This window comes from Pipistrellus hanaki, assembly GCF_964339955.1.
Source record: "Pipistrellus hanaki genome assembly, chromosome: 14".
NCBI classification, from domain to species: Eukaryota; Metazoa; Chordata; class Mammalia; order Chiroptera; family Vespertilionidae; genus Pipistrellus; species Pipistrellus hanaki.
This window is the reverse complement of record NC_140516.1, coordinates 49791604-49801059: the sequence shown is the minus strand read 5'-3', so window position 1 is coordinate 49801059 and position 9456 is coordinate 49791604. Positions and strand designations below refer to the sequence as shown.

Sequence of the window (9456 nt, the reverse complement as noted above, 5' to 3'; positions counted from 1 at the left end):
GTGTTTTGTTTTTCCCTGTGGGCTCAGGAATGTGGATCTGCCTGAGGAGGCCAGGGAGAGCGTGGATGTGCGGGTGGAAATTCACCTGCCTGCCTCTGGAAACCCAGAGAGAATGCGAGATTGCATCAGCGGCGCATAGTTTTATGCTCCTGAGTCTCAGACACAGAAACTGTCACCGAAGCCAACAACTGTAAGGAAGACCACACTCTTTGGAGGTCTGGGCCTTTTTTGTGACGGAGGTTGGTTTTGCTCTCTTAAATCCTGACATACATGTAGGAAGAAAGGACCTATTGAAATGAAAATATTTTGTGTCGTTGACTCAGTGGTGGCTGCGCTTGTAGTAACCTCAACCAAGCACCCAGTTCCTCTCGGGGGAGAGAATGAGCCCCAGAGGACATTCAGGCATGCAGACTCGTCCCCTTCCCTAAAACAACATTTTGAGAAGTTGCCTTGGACTGATCATTGGGCCCAATTTTCTTTTCTTTCTTTCTTTCTTTTTTTTTTAATATATATATTTTATTGGTTTTTTTACAGAGAGGAAGGGAGAGGGGGATAGATGGTTAGGAACATCAATGAGAGAAGCATCCATCAGCTGCCTCCTTACTGGGGATGTGCCCGCAACCAATGAACATGCCCTTGTCAGGAATTGAACCTGGGACCCTTCAGTCCACAGGACAAGGCTCTATCCACTGAGCCACACCGGTTAGGACTGGGCCCACTTTTCCAACTCAAGTTCAGAGCCTACCCTGGGATGCTTAGAGACAACACCTCAGCCCTCAAATCGCCCCTTTTGGAGCAAATGCTGGAGAGGCCTGCCAAGCATTGCCAGTGGCACCGTTCCCACTTCCATAGGTCTGCTCCTCTTCTCTGAACTCCCAAAGCTCAGCTTTGTAAACACACAGAGGTGACTAAGGGACGGGCTCAGGTCACCAAACACGCGAGAGACTGAGGTATGAACCTAAATGGCAGTGTGCTCATTTACCATGAGAAGAATTAGCACAGAAGGAGGTGGACCCCCAAGTCCCTGGTCAGTATCTGTCTCTTTCTTCCTTATCTCCAAAGCCCAGCACAGTGCTGAGCCCAGAGTCCGGAGTCAAGAAATACTGATGTTTACCAAGGATTGACTCCAAAGTGAATTTTTATTTCTATCTTCTTCCATTGCTTCATTTGCTTTCCACTGTAACTGCAGTTCAAACAAAGAGGGCATTCTTAGCTGGGCTCCGCGCCCCCCCCCCCCCCCTACAGCAGGGAGGAAGCAGGTTCCTCTGGGGTCGCTGTGGCTGCTCCCCAGGAGCTCCCGTGGGCTTGTCTGACATGTGGCCGGGGCCTCGGAGAGCTGGCGGGAAGAACGCCGTGGAGCCATGCCGAATAAGGAAGCGCATGTCCGTCCTGGATGGTTTTTTCACTCCACCTCTCAGAACACTCCTGCCCCAGTGGGTGTCCCTTCAAAAATGCACATGTTGACACTTACTCTCAATGTGATGCTAATTGGAGGAGGGTCTTGAGGGGGTGATTAGGTCATGAGGGCAGAGCCCTCAAGAGAGTAATGCCCTCATTAAAAAAAAAGAAAGAAAAAAAAAAAAAAAAAAAAGACTGGCCTGGCCAGCGTGGCTCAGTAGTTGAGTGTCGAACTATGAATGAACTATGATATGTACCGGGAGGTCACGGTTCGATTCCCGGTCTGGGCACATGCCCTGGTTGTGGGCTTAATCCCTAGTGTGAGGCCTGTAGGAGACAGCCGACCAATGACTTTTTCTCATCATTAATGTTTCTCTCTCTCTCTCCCTTCCCTCTGAAATCAATAAAAATTGTTAAAAAGAGAGAAAGACTGGAGAGCTCCCTCACCCCTTCTACTATGCGAGGACAGAGCGGGAAGACAGCCACCTGTGAACTGAGATGTGGGGGTCCCAGGCCCGCTTGGGCTAAGATACCAGGACTTCTGGAGTTCATTGTCCCAGATCAAAAACCTAAACATGACCCAGGATATTCCTTCCTCTCTTACCATCCAGGCATCACCCAGGCTGCAGATCCCACTTCCTCAATGTCCCTGGGCACCGTGCTGCCGCCTCCTCCTCCAGTGCCACCGGCCTTACCCAGGGCACCTTATCTCTCATCCTGCCTGGTAGGAGCTTCTAACCTCGTCCAGGTGCAATCCATGCCGACACGGCAGCTGAGTGCCGTTTTCAAGTACAAAGGACAGTCCTTGCCCTGGTTAGATGGCTCCTATCGCCCTGTGTCCACGTCCACACTCCTCGGCCCGGTGTGCGGAGACCCTTCCCCCGCTCCCTGGTGTGCCCTGGTGCTGGCCGGTGGGACTGGGTGTATGAACGCACCATGCTTTCTCTTCTCTGCGTTCACTGCTTCCTCCCCTCCTCCCCCACCACCCGCGCCTTCCCCTGCCTTGGCTGACTCACTCTTCCTCTCCAGGCACCCCCTTCGGCATCCCTCTCCCCCTCACCTTCCTCCTCTGGGTCCTGTGCCCCTGCTAGATGCTCCCATACAAACCCTGGGCCACAGTCAGGTCCACCGCTTTGCAATTGCTTGTTGGATGGTCTGATTGGCTTATGGGTTGAGTTTCTTGAGGACCGGAGAAGAACATTTTTTTAAATATATGTTATTGATTTTTTTACAGAGAGGAAGGGAGAGGGATAGTTAGAAACATCAAAGAGAGAGAAACATTGATTAGCTGCCTCTTGCACACCCCCTACTGGGGATGTGGAATCAAACCTGGGACCCTTCAATCCCCAGGCCAATGCTCTATCCACTGAGCCACACCGGCCAGGGCGGGAGAAGAATCTTGGGCCACTGTGTCGCCAGCCTCTGGCACGGTGCCTGGTAAATAAGTTACGACAGCAGCAGCAGCGGTCATAGCTGCCCTTCAGGGACTCTTCGCTGCGTGCCAGGTGCTGTGTTGCGGGCTTTGTGGGATTACCTCCCTGGGTCTCGGTGGTGGGGCTGGGATCCCCTTTCAGCAGTGAAGGGCTGTTCTCCCACCCGCTGCAAACACTGCGGGAAGCCAGGCCCAGCGGCCCCGGGGGAACTGGCTCAGCTGCAGAAAACGCCCTGGCCAGGCCTCACCCCCGGAACCTGCATGGGGGACTGACCTAGGGAGGGGCCTGAGGGCCTGCCCTTCTGGTCCGACTGAGAACAGGGCCGCGGCGCTTTCCCAGCTCCAGAGCGCCCTCTGGGGCTGGCTGCTCCTTCCTTTGGGACTGCGTGGCCATCAACGCCCCCCTCTGCCCAGTCCTGCCTCCTGCGCGCCCTTTAAGGGCGTTGCTGTAAAAGAATTCCTTCCTCAAATCCTGCTAGCTCCCTTGTGCCTCAGTCTGCTTCCCAGTCCCCTCAGCAAGCAGCCTTCTGGGTGTGAGCATGATTCTCCCCGGACAGATGTAACAGTGACGGTTTAGAAATGCTAAGGAGCCCTGACTGGTGTGGCTCAGTGGATAGAGCATCGGTCTGTGGGCTGAAAGGTCCCGGGTTTGATTTCCCGTCAAGGGCATGTAGCCTGGTTGCAGGCACATCCCCAGTAGGGGGGGTGTGGGAGGCAGCTGGTTGATGTTTCTGGCTCTCTATCCCTCTCCCTTCCTCTCAGTAAAAAAAAAAAAAATCAATAAAATGTTATGTTTTTTTTAAAATGCTAAGGAACTTGCTCGGTGTCCCAAAGCTCATGACTGGGAGAGGCGGGTCTGAATGTAGGCAACTGGATCTGGACCCCATGCCATTCACCGGGCACTCACTCAGTATACTCAGTGAGTGGATGGGTGCACAGTTCGCCGGTCTCCATGGAGAACGTCTGAGGAGCTCCAGCTCGGGAACAAAGCTGGGAAACCCGGCACCGCCGGCGCCGGGGCAGATGGCAGGCAGCCCCCACGGCCATGTGGCCGGGCCTGGCTGACTCAGAGTCAGAGAGAGGACTTACAGGTCACCGCCGGGCCTCAAGCCCAGCCTCCCCGGTGAGTGCTCAGAGAAAATGTCTCTGCAAAGATGTCCGTGCCTGCGCGGGTGAGTCCCTTTCCCATGGAGCACGGAGCTGGCACAGGAGCGTAGCCGAGGCTGCCCGGCCTGTGCCAGACGCTGGGCAGCCCCAGGCCTTTTGGTTTGTGTCTGGGATGCTATCAGAGATCCACACACACGGCCGCGCACAGCTTCACCAGCCAGTGCCCTCCAGACGGACCACTCCGCTCTGGGCAGCCCGGACAGTGGGAGGCCGTCCACGGGGATGGGCCCAAAGGCCTCTATCGTCCTGGTGGTCAGTGCTGGGGGGAGAGCAGCCTCAGCAGTGGGCGGCAGAGCAGAGAGGGGACAGGAAAGGTCTGGTTTGGTTATGCCACGTCTGGTCTCAGTGACAAGCTCTGGAAACACACCAGGGAGGCCCGCCCGATGTGGCTCAGGGGTTGAGCGTTGACCCAGGAACCAAGAGGTTACTGGTTCGATCGCAGCCGCCGATTGATGTTCCTATCTCTATGTCCCTCTTCTTTTCCCTCTCTCTAAAATCAATAAAAACATATTTTTTAAAAGAAGAAGAGAAACATGCCCTGGTGGAGGGGAGGGGGAAATTAGCAGTGCTCAGGTGCAGCGTTTCAGATTATGGCACTGGCTTTGCATCTGTTTATTATGAGAAGTTCAAGTCCCGCTGTGCTGTCCTGTGCTCTCTGACCTCCGTGGCAGGGTACATCCTGTACCGGCCTCAGCCTTTAATCATAAACTGTCCTGTTTTGCTATTTAACTGTCCACGTTCCTCCCTGAACGCATGCCAGGAGCCATGGAAATGGGGACTCTCGCGTTCAAAGCTAATTAATGGGCTAAGCGTGCCAGGACCTGATCTTATTGACTTCACCCAGCAACCGGGGAGGCATAAGCCCGTTGTGCAGATGGGACACAGGCTTCACGGTGTGGGTTAACTTGCTCACATTCACCTGGCTGACCAGCAGGTAGAACCACGGCCCTTACTCAACTACAAGGCTAAACACCCCCTTGCCCTTGGCTGCTTCTCTGGCCTCAGGGAGCTCTAGCTCAGCAGCTGCAATGGGTTGAATTTACATTCACCCGGACCCTCAGAATGCGACCTCACTTGGCAGGTAATGTCATACTGGGTTGGAGCAGGCCCTGGTCCAGTGGCCGGTGTCCGCCTGAGAAGAGGAAGTGTGCACACGGAGTCACAGACAGAGGGAGGACACCCTGGGAGGGAGGAGGCAGAGGTGCGAGTGACGTGTCAACAAGCCAACGTCAGAAGAGGGAAGAGGCAGGATGGACCCTCCCCCAGAGTCTCCCAGCAGAACGCGCTGACACAGGGATTGCCAACGTCTGGCCTGCAGCACTTGAGACAATAAATCCCCGTGGCTTTAAGACACCCGGTTTGTGGTGCTTGGTTACGGCAGCTCAGGAAACAAACAGAGGAGCCTGCCTATCGATCTTTAGTGCCCAGTGCAAACGTCACTTCCCTCATCCCAGGCCTGCCCTTTGGGACAAGACTGACAGATCCTTTCACTGGTCCCTCATCAGACCAGCAGCTCAGAGGAAGCCTTTCCTGATTGCTCATCCCCCACCAGGCCAAAAATAAAAAATCTGTTTAAAGGATTATCTACCCTGAAAAGTACTAAACCCCCAACTCATTTGAAGTGAAATTCTTAATTATGTATTTAAATGATGTATGTTTTCCTCCCACTTATCCTCCAAAAATTTAAGGTCAGGTTTTAGTCATGTCACTCTGACTAAACATAAATCATTTGATAGCTTATCAAGCCCCCAAATCAACAAATAGTGATAGGAATGTAGGCAGGGAGTGAAAAATGTGTTACCCATATTCATTTACTCCAGCAAACATCTGAGGGCCCGGCTCTATGACTGGAATGATGAAGGAAAGGTATATAAGCTGGCACCTTTTGTGAAGAAACGAGCCGTGGGAAGAGTCAAATTATATAACAACCCAGTAAAGCTGCTGCGGGATAAAATGTTCTGTCTGTAAAGTTGGCCCAGCCTGCCAAATCTGGGAAGGCTTACAGGAGGATTGGACATTTGTGTTGGAAAAGTTTCAATTGGTGACACAGGTACATCATACAGAATTAAAAAGACACCAGCCATGACTGGTTTGGCTCAGTGGATAGAGTGTTGGCCTGCGGACAGAGGGGCCCCGGGTTCCATTCCGGTGAAGGGCATGTACCTTGGTTGTGGGCACATCCCCAGTAGGGCGTGTCAGGAGGTGGCTGATTGATGTTTCTCTCTCACTATGTTTCTAACTCTCTATCCCTCTCCCTTCCTCTCTGTAAAAAAATCAATAAAATATATTTTTTATTTTAAAAAATAAAAATAAAAAATAAAGACACCAAAGGATATTATACTGGTTTGCCAGGGCTGCTGAACCCAGGTACCACAGACTGGTTGGTTTACAGAAATAGGGGCGTCTGCAGGGTTGGTACCTTAGGACTGAGAGGGAAAATGTACTCATTGCCTCTCTCCTGGCTTCTCGGGTTTGCTGAGCATCACTTCAATCTCTGCTTCATCTCCACCCAGTGTCCTCCGTGTCCAACCCCCCCTTAATTTTTACAATATCCTGTTGTATGTAATTATTAATAATGAACTACAACGTTCGCTAATGACTAGTTACTATAACTGTGTTGCATTCATTTCCCTTAAGCGTCTTTTTTGCAGGCGCACCGTTTCTCTCCACTAACACGAGCAGAGAATATTTTAGCAGCCGATTGCCACATCATTAGTCTTGAACTGACTTGTTTGGTGTGCGCAACAGGAAATATTTTGCTTTCGGAGAAGAAGAAAAAAAAAAATAGGTTTATTTGCATTACGCTTATTAATTTGTTATTCAGTGCCTGGTAAGTTAATGTTCAAAAAATATTAATTTTTATTAGAAATGTTCTACTTTAAGTTAATGATGACTCATTTATTTCAGCCTTTTGTATTCAGCAAGTCTCTATCGAAATAAACCTAGGTTTCTATGAAAATTGAAGCTTTTGATTTTTTGTGGCCCACATCAACTTAAACCTGTTTACTTGGTCTGTATTGCCCTTTGAGTTTGACATGCTTGCTTTACACTGAGCAATAATGGCCCGGTGAAATTTTCCATATCAGTTTGTACAGACCTTCCTTATTCTTCTATAAGTGGCTGTATAGGAGTCTATCATTCATTTAACAGGCCCCTATTAACACACAGCTGCTCTTCAGCTGTTACAAACAATGGCACATGCACAGCCTTGGCACATGACATTTTGCACGAATATAAGAGTGCATCTGTTAATGCTTGGACGTGAAAGTGTTGGTCATCGGACTAGCGCATTTTATTTTTTATTTTTTTTAAATATATTTTATTTATTTTTTACAGAGAGGGGGAGAGATAGTTAGAAACATCAATGAGAGAGAATCATCCATCAGCTGCCTCTTGCACACCCCCTACTGGGGATGTGCCCGCAACCAAGGTACATGCCCTTGACTGGAATCGAACCTGGGACCTTTCAGTCCACAGGCCGAAGCTCTATCCACTGAGCCAAACCGATCTCGGCGGACTAGTCATTTAAAATGAGATATTTTGCCTACTTGCTCTCCAAGAGGGTCAGAGAAGGATGGCCTTGCAGCGGCAGCATTCACAGCTCATGAATTAGTTAACCAAACTGCGTTAACTAACGTCTGCCCTTAGCTAACGGATATTCCCTTTGTACTTCCCATTTGCTTTCCTATTGTGATGAGCATAACTGAGCACCTTCTCATGCGCTGAAGAGACATTTGGAATTCCTTGTCTTTGCCTATCTTTTGCCCATTTTTCTGCTGGTCCTGAGGAGGAACAAGGATTTTTAGAGATGCAGAAGAGGGAATAAGAAAGGGCACGCGATAATAGCCAAAGCAGGTTCCTTCCTGCTGGAAATGCCGCTGCCTCTTCTCTTCATCCGGGTCCTGCCTGCCTCATCCTTCTCGGCCTGGTAGACGTCTCCATAAAGTGTCCTCCCCATCTGCCCAGATACTTCTAGTACAGACTTAAGAGACACACATTACTTGGTTTTGGGTGTCTTTCTAAACAGAGAGGCCAACTGTCATCTTATTTTCGTCTTCATTTTTCTTCTGTCCACCTGTGGCCCCTCAGTCCAGCCCAGGGCCTGTTGAGCAGCAGCTATGTTGGGTGGGTTACCCTCCCTGAGCCCTGTCCTAGCCCCTATTTCATCTGAGCGAGACTGTGCTGACTGCAGCCCTGTGCGAGAGCATCAGTATTTGGACCACGTGAACCTTGCCTCCCCAGATGTCTGCGCTCAGAGTGGATCCCAGAAAGCCAACCCAGAGGCCAGCATGAGACCCGTGATGCCCTGGGGGAAAGATGGACTGAGCCTCAGGCTCTGCTTTTAGGAGTATGAGGTAAGATACGCGGAAAGAACTGGCAGGAAGACAGCAGGGATGTGGCTGAGTCATGTGAAGGGGAGAGACCAGGAGTGAAGACTTGAGGACGCCTGCCACACTACTGTGCCCAGAGCTGCCGTGGCTCCGGGTACCCTCTGGGAGGGCTGCCTGGGGGGTGGCCGCTGCTCTGGATTTCTGAGCCCTGGTCCGCCTCTGTGGCAGCCCACCTCCAGGACCTATGACCACCTCCCCCAGGTACTCGCCCTCCCACAGGGAATAATGCTGACTTGGGTGACTAATGGGATTCACAGAACAGATGGTGCATGACTTCCAAGCTAGAACATAACAGATGTTGCAGATCCTGCCCGTGGTGGGGAGCCAATCACCGTGCTGTGAAGACACCCAAGCGGCCTGGTGGAGGCCCATATGGGGAGGAGTGGAGGCCTCCCACTGACATCTCCAGGAGGGCGGGTCTCCCTGCCTTGGTCAAGCCTTTGGATGACTGCAGGCCTGGCTGACATCTTGACTGTGTGAAACACTGAACCAAAACCACCTCGATAAGCTGCTCCCAAATTCCTGACCCACAGAAACTGGGTGAGCAATACATGTTTGCAGCTACTAAATTTTGGAGGTAATACGTTACGCAGCAGTAGATAACTAATACACCTTCTTGGGTTTTTAAAATTCTTTTTAAAAAATATTTTTATTGATTTCAGAGAGGGAGAGAGACATGGAAACATCAATTATGAGAGAGAATCATTGATTGGTTGCCTCCTGCATTCCCCCCCCAGGGATCCTAACCCAGGCATGTGCCCTGATTCTCCCCGTGACATGGGCAGTGAGCATGATAACAGTGCCTATGGTGGTATGTCACAGACTTATCCTGAAGGTCATAATTCACGTAAAATACTCGGAACAGTGCTGTCACGTGATGAGCCCTACAATGTCAACTCTCACTCCCACAGCTACGATGATTCCCATTTTACAGACAAGGAGACGGAGGCTTGGAGATGTTCAGTAAGCCACGCCCATGCTTTTAACTGTTTCACACAAATATTTTCCAAAACGGTGTAAAGGAAGGCAAACCAAGATCCGTGGCAGTGTATTTTCTTGTAAAGATAA

The 9456-nt window shown here is 50.8% G+C and overlaps 1 long non-coding RNA gene across 1 annotated transcript; it reads left to right on the top strand.

Annotated features, from left to right (window-relative positions):
- The first annotated feature begins 203 nt into the window (after nt 1-203).
- Nucleotides 204-8784, top strand: LOC311632795. Its single transcript, XR_014796829.1, has 3 exons — nt 204-239; nt 8087-8122; nt 8240-8784. It is a non-coding gene; the product is annotated as an uncharacterized lncRNA (long non-coding RNA).
- Nucleotides 8785-9456: the final 672 nt, after the last annotated feature.